We start from the raw sequence: 10,898 nt of genomic DNA on the forward strand, positions 1-10,898 counted from the left end.
TGGACTGCTGCGTCGGCTATGGGCCGCTTAGTGTGACGTCACTAACACTGCTGGACGGCCTTGTTATCCCGGGGGTGTCGGGTGAACCCATTAAGACCCTTTTCCCTGAAGGATATCATTAAGAAGCTAATAAACCAACGTAGCCTTGGGTGACAAATAGGGCTTCAGATAATCTGCAAGTTGTTCCATGAAATTTCTTCTGACAGTCGGATGTCACTAGCCTGTTGCCACGATATTTCTGCGCAGAGACTTATGGCCGTCTTCAGGCTATATTGGCGACAGTACACTGAGCTTCCTTGTTTAAAATTCCATAGGAGCATGCGTGATGTATCCAGTCGTCACCGCGCGTGCGTTGCTAGAGCGCAAGGCCCTCTGGTGCTCTGAGCAAAATCGCTGAATGACGCCGCCTATGCAAAGCACGACGTTTTTGTAAAGCAAGATTCAATGCGTTATCTAGCCGAAACATCCGTCCCGACTGATAAAGACCTCAGACAATTGTACTTCCACTGATTCAGTGACAACAGAGCCCCAGAAATTTGAAATATGGGCCACATTGTATTTCATCAAACGACCACCAGAAATACAGTGTTCTGCGACAGCGGATTTTCTGGCTTGGAAGAGGCGGGTATGCCGCTGATGTTTCACGATACTCTCCTGAAGATTGCGCTTCGTTTGCCCTTTACATCATTTGCCGCACTCACAAGGAATCTTACGGACACCTGCCTTGAACAGTTCTAAGTCGTCTTTGACTAATCCCAGAAGAGCTGTGATTTTTGTTGGAAAGCGAAAAATCGCTTTTATATTTTCTTAGTTCTCTTCTTGTTTTCGCCTGGACATCTCCTTGCATATGGCAAGTAGGCTGCCGTCTTGAAGGCCTCACCCTCTTCCTTGTTGTGCCTTTTGTATGTTGGTAGCGCTCTCTGTATCTGTTGAGATGATTATGCATTGTGTTGGAGGTTATAGGCATCTGAGGTGGTATGGACTCGGTGACTGAACGTCTTCAGAACACCCATTGTTTGAGGCGGGAGGTGTAAACTACCTGCCTGTAAGTACAAGCCTTAATGGTGTGCCCTCTCTCCTACGGTCCGCAGCTCGTGGTCGTGCGGTAGCGTTCTCGATTCCCGCGCCCGCGTTCCCGCATTCGATTCCCGGCGGGGTCAGAGATTTTCTCTGCCTAGTGATGACTGGGTGTTGTGTGCTGTCCTTAAGTTAGTTAGGTTTAAGTAGTTCTAAGTTCTAGGGGACTGATGACCATAGATGTTAAGTCCCATAGTGCTCAGAGCCATTTGAACCATTTTGAATCTCTCCTACGTCGCACAAAGATGTCTGAACTTGGTCAACAACCTTCTTTATTCATCTACATAGCAAATATTATGTTTTCATGTATCAAGTTCAGACGCTGAAGGAACTTCAGGAAACTGTCCAAACCATGAGGCCAAACTGTGAAAGTGACACCAAGTTATGACCACAATATTGTTGGTTTTAAGACTACCGAATCGAATGTCCGCTCCTCACAATCTTCCATACATGTCACAAAAGTGTATGTTAACACAAAAAAGTGTTTTGTGGGAATGCTGTTCAAATTAACTTCCTGTGAAGCTTCGACTGCTTATGAGCGCTAATATGGTAGTACATAGGGGAAGGGGTGGGGGAAATCGGAATGGAGGCGTCGCATGGGTGGGAGGCATATCATTCGTAACCGTCAGACAGTGTGCCAATCTCCCGGGGTGAGTCTCCTTTCTTTCATTCATAACAACTCAAACACGGCACTACAAAGCACAAGCATCCATGACACACATCGACGCGATACAGATATCGGAATTCTAGTGCCGAAAGGGGAGGAACATCACTATTTCAGTATTTCCTATGAAAAACAATGAATTTGGTCGCAACGTTCGCCTTTGAACTACGTTGGATGTCATCATCGCTGGTTTTACAAGAGGGATAGTGAGATGTGTATTTCAATGGTGAGACAACGAGAAAAAAACCCTTGTACAGTACGGAGTAGAAACATCGTAGGTTCAGTACTGGTAAAGACGAAAGGAGAAAAATTGGAAGGGGAGGACACAGACTGAAAAGAAGGTAAGAAATAATCAAATATATGTGTTGTATCATAATTAATAGCGAAAACTGACATGGACGAATATTTACGGTACCGATAATAGAAGGAAAAATGATATATTAAACAGGGGTCGGCAAAGTAGCCTTTTACGAAATAACTTCGAATGTTTGGCTACGAACCACCACTGACCTCATTATAAATATTGTCGTAGTTAGTTCAAATGTATCTGAAATGTAAAATGCAAGTCACCATTGTGTGTAATGCCATTCGACATCTTTCAAGTTGTTTCTTGATAAGGCTGTTTGATTCCCTTAGAGATTAAAGAATCGTCGATTTTGTTTTACTGTTGGGGATAGAAGCCACCCTGCAATGTAATGGCATCAGTTTCCTGCAGGATGTTACCGACCTCACAGCGATCGCATTGTAGGGATCGTTGCACACATATCCGGTTTCCGTGTAAAGGGCGCAACTACACGTTTGTCGGCTCCGTTCGTCTGGCAACCGCATGGGTGTGAAACGACCATAAGACAGTTCTAGAACATGAGTATAGTATTTTTGTCCAAAGCCAGGAGAAGAGCTCGAAAAATAATTTAGAGTCGCCCTGGTAAAGATACGCTTGCAGCCGCCGCTGCTGCTGCGAAGTGCGTGTTCCCCTGGGTCTATTACGCTAGTTATGGAAACGAAGGTGAATTACATAGTAGGACTCTAGTAAGATGGTGAAAGCTCAGCGAAGTCAACGTTCCCAGCAGTTCAACGTGAAATATTAACGACACAAGCGGACATCTTGAAATCACAAACTCTTAAAAGTGTTTTGTACATAGGATGTCGGACGCTTTTATGGTCGCAATTATACAGACAACAGAGGGACCTGAACTGAATACTTTTATGTATGGCACCAATGGCCATGGTCTTAAGCGGACAGCCCCCTTTGAAAACATGAAAAACAAGTGGTTTTCGTGATCTAAGCCTGATGATATAGTTTTATTCCTTATCTCTTCCTCGTCTTTAAGGAATCATTTTTGTGCGCACATCTGACGGTCCCTGTAAACACTGCACCAAGTTTAAGGTTCCTTCCAGCAGGAACATTGCTCATCGGCGATAATTCCCTATGCCCTCCTATTGGTCCTGTAACAAAATAATTTTGTGTAAGTTTTTTCAACATATTTTCTATCGGTATAAGTAGGATAACTGAAAAATATAAAGTTCTAACAGAGTAATGGCATTTTGAATCAAACGTAATTATCTTAACTCTCATAATAGAGACAAAAGCGTCCGCCGGAAATAAGCTTTTGAATATACCACAAAAAGACTTCGTACTGAGAATTCAATATAGAACCCAACATCAAATTCCGATCCAAATCGTATGTTCCGTTCTTGACTTATGTTTCCCATTAATTTCAAATATCGGTTTCGACAAAAACTCGTTTAAAGCTTTGGGTTACATTTTTTGCAGTTAAATTAAACATGCCTGTAGTCAGCTATTCCTGGACCATACAGCAACCCCTCAGATCGTCAAGACGGTCCTCCTTCATCTTCTTCGTGATCATGGTGGTCCTGCGGGTCTCATCCTCAGCTCCTGTCATCCGTTGCTCTGCTCGCTCGATACGCTCTTCGTCCACTTTTTGTGCAGGGGTTGTAACAGGCTGGTTTATTCTCAAGGTCGAGCACGTTCATCATTTCCATAATACCTGTCAGGCCTTCGTTGAAATTACTTGTCGACAATTTTTTTTTCTGTGAATAGTTTTCGGAGACACTTTTCCACAAACCACCTAATAACTCGATAACGGCGTTTCTGGAGAACTCGGGATGAACAATGCAATAAAGCAGACATCCCACAGAATATATTAAGCCAAAAAATAAAAACCGATTTTTTTAAAATTTCGAAGAGTGCTACAACATTCAGTGAGCAACGACTGTGACGCACGTCTTTGATAACTGCTTTCGTGTTTCCTTTTTAGTAATGCATCCCTGAAGCGGTATTTTGGAGTGAGAGAAGCGAACAAGTTTAAAATTGTTGTTATGTTACACGATTTTTTTCTTTTCATGACAGTGCCAGTACTTCAGCTACAATGCCTTGCTTCATTGCCACCACGGGCGCGCTCGTTGGGACTGCCTGGTTCTGTGTGTATTGGCGTCCGATGAAATTGCAGTATAAGGCAGCTTGTCATCGCTTTCAGTAAGTGTGCTACTCGCCTTGCTCTGCTGTAGAATTCCAGGACATGTGAAAGCTATACGAGAACAGAACTGGCGTTATTTGGTAGCTTACCGTTTAAAACGTGAAAGGTAACAGAAGTAGGTGCCCTAGTAGTTGTCGTAATGTGAAGTGAAGTACCTGTTTTCAGGCTGAGTACATGCCCAGAGAAATGTTTGAATGTCTCAATGAAGTTAAATTTGAGGTCATTAGCAGGTGTAGATTGTCACATCAAGGTAGTTACTTAGCGGGTGACATTTGGTGTCTATGCCTGTGTGCAGCTACTATCCAAGCGGAAAGCAATATGTGTCTAGTGTTTTAATTTCCTTTAGATATTATCTAACACGAAAGAGCAGCATGTTGTCGATAGTTTTCTTTTAAATGTGCCTCACATCTTTAATTTAAAACCATCTAAGTTACATACGTTGTCACTGGATTCGTGATTGATGGCCTCTAGAGGGATGCTTTCCAAACATTCGTCTTCGAGATCTAGGGTACCAGTGAGCAGAACTATGTTTCATGGATCCCTGACTATTTTTTGATATTCTGCAACGACGTAGCTAAGTTATAATTGTCTGGCTCATGCTCTCTGAGGAACAAAAATACAATATACCGCTGTGATGATGTCAAATAGAAGAGAATGTGAAGGAACTTCCTAGAGAAGTTAAAATATTTTGGTATTGGAGATGATCCTGCTAATGGGTTTTCACCCTGCTGCACAGGCAACTGCATTGAACGCTGCCAAGATGCCATACAGAAGATATCGTCGCCGTCCAAGACAGACAAATTATAAAACAATTGAAGACGTCGAAATGACAACATCTGCCGCTGACAAGAAGAAAAATACCATAAAATCTGTCGCTGCACACTCTCTACTAGATGGACCTGCTCTCTAAAAGGATGTAGAGTGTTGCATTAAGAAACTCCGGGAGAGTACACAGTGCAACGGCATCTTGAGAACGGGGACTAGTCGCTACAGATGTACCACAAGGATCGATATTGGATCCGTTTTAGTTCTTGTTATATACAAATGACCTTCTATCATATATCCAAGAAGCAGAAATAGTTCTGTTTGCTGATGAAGCAAGCGTTATAATCAAGGCTAACGGAGTAATTTCAACAGTTTAAACTGCAAATAGTTTTTTCGTGGGAAGTAATAAAAGATTGTCTCCAACCAGGCTATCACTGATTTTGGACAAAACACAGTACATAAAGTTTATTAATGCAACAGTGTTTTGACCACAGCATTAGAAATAATACATGAAGGTAAATCAATAAATGAACCAGAATATTCCAAATCGTTAGGTATTTATTTGAGGAAGCAAGTGTTTGTTGCACAGAAGCGTGCAGTAAGGATAGTGTGTGGTGTCCGCTCTAGTCAGCACTTTAGACAGTTGGGCGTACTGACAACATCCTAACAGTGCGTTTCCTCTCTTATGAAGATTGTTGTCAACAGTCTGCCACAGTCTGAAAACAACAGTAACATTCATAAATACAATGATACAAGAAGAATTGATTTCCACTATCCATCGTTGTGACATAGTGTCCCACCTAACCATTTTTATAGAGAATTTAAACTAATATACAGGGTGTCCCAGCTATCTTGTCCACCCAAAATATCTTTGGAACAATAACAGATATTGGAAAACGACTTTCACCGGTATCAATGTAGGGCTGGGGCCCATGAATGTACGTATTTGGAAACATTCTAAAACGAAAGCATATGTGTTTTTTTAACACAAACTTATGTTTTTTTAAATGGACCTCCTATATTTTTTCTTCAGCAATCCATAGCATGACAAAGCACATACACAATGGCGTTGATTGCTTCGCAATATTCCCATTACATCCCGAGATATTGAGACGCGAAGTTGACGCTTGAAACACCCGACATGCGCTGCTAGCGCACGTCCTGAGGCTCAGGCGTGAACCCCATGCTGCCCGTAATCGCGATGTGATTGACATGCGAAATCACACTTCCTTACTTATCAAGAGGTCCGAAACGAATAATACGGTCTGCTGCCATCCTGCATTAACGTCATACATTCCAGCAGGTACTTATCCCATAGGCTAGGGGTGATGCGGTTCTGTAACATGACAGGCGCAATGGGTCATATAACGCATTAGATAAACCATATTTTGGGTGTGCAGGATAAATAAGACAACCTGACAGGTGTACACCGATCGGTACTGGTTCATATTGTGTACGTAGATACGTAAAACGTGCAAGAAGGAAACCATTATGTGCTTATGAGAGTTGATGGCAGCAGATCGTATTATTCGTTTCGGACCTCTTGATAAGTATGGAGGTGTGATTACACATGTCAATCACATCGCGATTACGGGCAGCATGGGGTTCACGCCTGAGCCTCAGGAGGTGCGCTAGCAGCGCATGTCGGGTGTTTCAAGCGTCAACTTCGTGTCTCAATATCTCGGGATGTAATGGGAATATTGCGATGCAATCAACGCCATTGTGTATGTGCTTTGTCATGCTATGGATTGCTGAAGAAAAAATGTAGGAGGTCCATTTAAAAAAACGTAAGTTTGTGTTAAAAAATACATATGCTTTCGTTTTAGAATGTTTCCAAATATGTGCATTCATGGGCCCCAGCCCTACATTGATACCGGTGAAAGTCGTTTACCAATAGCTGTTATTGTTCCAGAGATATTTTGGGTGGACAAGATAGCTGGGACACCCTGTATAAAAATGAATGGTGTTTGTTCGTCTTCTATGCTTTCCCAAACTATTCATCCGATTGCGATGAAACATTGGTGATTCGTTGTACTCAAGCCCGCGAAGTTCTCTGTGGAGGTAAGTACCACGTACCATCTTCAGAAGCTTAACTCAGGAACTTGTGAAGCCATTTCAAACATATTTTTTATATACATGACCCATTATTTTTACTCGTATAAAAGTGTTGTGGGACTAATTTGCCCTCTCCAGCGCAGAGGTGGGGGTATGGGTGCGAAGATGTAAGCAAAAAATTCGAGAGCGTCGATATTAGCATCAAATCCATAGTTTTCGGGGTTGCTAAACTTATTAGTGACGGTCCCTGTGACGTTTCACCCCCGCAGTTGAGTGTGGCGAGAGCGGGTGCAAAACAGTGACATTTAAGTATATCTCTGTAACGCCTGAAGGAATTTCTGCCAAAACTGGCACACTTAGGCCCTATCGCTTGCTGTTGGAAATATTTACTATGGCAGTAAAACATACCTGATAGATAATGAAATTAACTTCTAACACAAAATGAAATGTCAATAAAATTCTTCACGGTATGTGACCATATGTCAATACGTAAAATTGACCTACGTTTCGACCACTGTTGCAGTGGCCTTCCTCAGGTTGTTTTACTGAGGATAACATGTGCACGCTATAGAAGCTCTTTAAATAATTGGTTATGTTGACAATAACCTCACAGTGCATTTACTCCTTTATGAAGTTAATTGTCAACAATCAATCAGAATCTGTAAACAACAGCAACACTAGTAAATACTGTATAGAAGGAGAAGTGATTTACGCTATCATTCAGTCTTAGTGTGGTACATAAAGGAATGAGGTATTCAGCCATAAAAATCGTTGGCCACCTACCCACCGAGATAAACAATTTTATTAATTTACTGATAGTGACAACGGCCACGGAAGCCTACACTTACAGCCAATGAAATGATTCACAACGTCTTCTACTGCATAGAAGAATTTTTTTATGAATGTGTACTTGTACCATTGTGTGTGTGTGTTTTTTAGAGAACGTCGTATTTGTGGGTGGACTGCACTTCCTGTGGATTCTTCCAAAGAATCTCTATCTGGAAACTGCCTCTACCTTTTCTACGCTTAGTTTTAGGTCGACGTTTTACATTACATAGCTCCGTACGCATACTTCCAGATATTTCATAAATGTGACTGCTTCCGGTGGCTATGCGGCAATTGTATAATTATGCAATAACCAGTCTTCCCACATATCTGTGCGCAGTGCTCTAAATGTGATGCCATTGAGAGTCAAACGATAATACCTATATATTCGTCAATCCACTGCGGGTCTTGATGCATTTCGCTATGATTTTGTGGCGCTGCGACTTCACTATAAACTACGGCAGCATCTGTGAAGAACCTGATGGTGCTTCCCGCGATATTTGCTAGGTCATTTGCATAAGTTCGTAGCGTTTTTCCATAAGTTTACACCACAGGGCTTAAGTCATCAACAATATATTCCCCTTCACTATTTGCAACAGTCTGCCAATGATGGGGTAACTTTTCGATTCCGCGGCTGCAGAAATCACCTCATTTTGAGGTGAATAACTCGTTGGACCAGGTTTGGAGTGCATTTTCATTGGGAAAGGAATTTGTTTCAGGGCTGTTCGACAGAGAGCGGAAAAGAGAATCTATAGGTGCAAGATTAGATGAATAAGGTGGGTGCCGAACGACTTCCCAACCCAACTCCTGTATAGTGTCTGAAAAGGGGGGGGGGGGGGGGGGAGCGAGCGTTATCGCGGTGTAGCATTACTTCACGGAGTCTTCAAGGTAGTTTTCCTTGCACCACGTCTGCAAGGCGTCTCTGTTGTCGACAGCAAATGTTTGCAGCGTTGGTTATTACACCTCGGGGAAGCAATTCGTAGTGCAGCACACTGTTGCTCTGCCACCAGATGCATAACATTATCTTTTGTGGATGGGCGCGGGTCTTCCCACGGGGAGTTGCTGCTTTGTTTGGGCCCAACCGTTCCTATCGGTTCCTTATGTTTGCATAAAGACACCATTTCTCGTCACCAGCAACGATACAGATTAAGAATGGTCGTTGTTGTTCACGAGCCCATTGATGACGAGCGGGCCGATATGCACATGTGGCTACCCACTGATTTGTGTGATTTGGCTTAGAGCATGCCCATACATCCGGTTTTTGAACCTTCCCTGTTGCGTGAAAATGTCGCACGCTGGTGGAGTGGTCACAGTTCTCCACATTTGCCAGTTCTCAAGTACAATGACGTGGATCATTGTGGATTAACGCGTTTAAACGATCTCCTGAACGTGGAGAGTCACTAATGTGGTGTCACCGCCAGACACCACACTTGCTAGGAGGTAGCCTTTAAATCGGCCGCGGTCCATTAGTATACGCCGGACCCGCGTGTCGCCACTGTCAATAATTGAAGACCAAGCGCCACCACACGGCAGGTCTAGAGAGACGTACTAGCACTCGCCCCAGTTGTACAGCCGACTTTGCTAGCGACGCTACACTGACAAATGCGCTCTCATTTGCCGAGACGATAGTTAGCATAGCCTTCAGCTACATTTGCTACGACCTAGCAAGGCGCCGTATTCAATTGATATTGAGATTCTATTAATGTATTATCAAGAGCGATGTTCTACAAATGTGGATTAAAGTTACGTATTCCAGAAGCTACGTACTTTTCTTTATAGCATTCATTACGTATCCTGTTTCAGACCTCACGCCAGCCTGCGTGAGTTTAAGCGCGTGCCTTTCAGCTTCCTCTCATTGTGTCTAGGCTGTCATGTCTAGACACAACAACTAATACCGAAACAGCCCTCCTTGAAACGAGAAAACAATTTCCTTGTCGCGCTCTGTCAGATGGTACGGCGCAGATGTTTATGGCTGACTCGGCTGTTTTCATCTCTATACTGAACTCAGTCAGAAGAATATGTCGGGAATGTTCCGATTTTTCCACTTGGCACTCAATTTTCCAGCGCCCACAGCTCCACTCACTATCTACAAAGAACAAAATGACAATATGTAAACTCAAATAGCAACATTTACCTACAAATAAAGAATGCCAATCAATAAGTTAACCCATAGTAAGCGGAATTCCAACGTGGAAAACGAAAACGCTACGAACTTATGCACGAACCTAATATATTGCAAACATGAAGGTCCTACATACATTGGACAAAAGTATGGAAACACCGTGAGAAATGCATGCTTAAACATAAATGCAGATGCTAGTGAAGCGCGTGGGTGGCGCTGTTGTATTTGACCAGGAACGGCAACTGGGCAATGTTCTCGATGCGTTGACAGTGTCACCCATGTTTAGAACAGAGTTCTGTGTAGTTGCGAGTGCATTACGTCGGAGCTAAGTGAATTCGGAAGTGGGCAAGTTGTTGGTGCCCTTATAGTCTGTAACCAAGGTGGGCGAAGTGTTTGGTGTTTCAAGAGACACCGTATCGCAGAATTCTACCGCATACACGGAACGTGTAGAAACATCATCCGCTGAGTCACAACGCGGACGATTATGTTGGCTGAGTGATCGTGATGGACGGTCAATGAAGAAGATTTATAACACTCCTGTCCGCTACTGCTATACCATAACCTTAAAGTTGGAGGCAGGTCGTGAAATAAAACTATCTTATTAAAGCAATTATGGTATAAAGCAACAGAGCAGTGTTACCCTCTGCCGTAAATATTTGAACAGTAACAAACAATATTTCAGCCTAGCTATACTGTTCAAAGAATAAGGAAAACGGTCGCGAGCCTAATTAGGCAAGAGAAAGATTAACGTTCTCGTTTAAGAAAGTAGGTATGAGTAACTTTAACAGACAAACACAACCTAGATTTGGCCACACGCGAGTGCAATGAACTCTGACACATACATATGTTTACGGTAAGATTGAAGCTAACAGCTAGAGCAACACAAACTATT

The sequence above is a fragment of the Schistocerca americana genome, chromosome 4, assembly GCF_021461395.2.
Source record: "Schistocerca americana isolate TAMUIC-IGC-003095 chromosome 4, iqSchAmer2.1, whole genome shotgun sequence".
NCBI classification, from domain to species: Eukaryota; Metazoa; Arthropoda; class Insecta; order Orthoptera; family Acrididae; genus Schistocerca; species Schistocerca americana.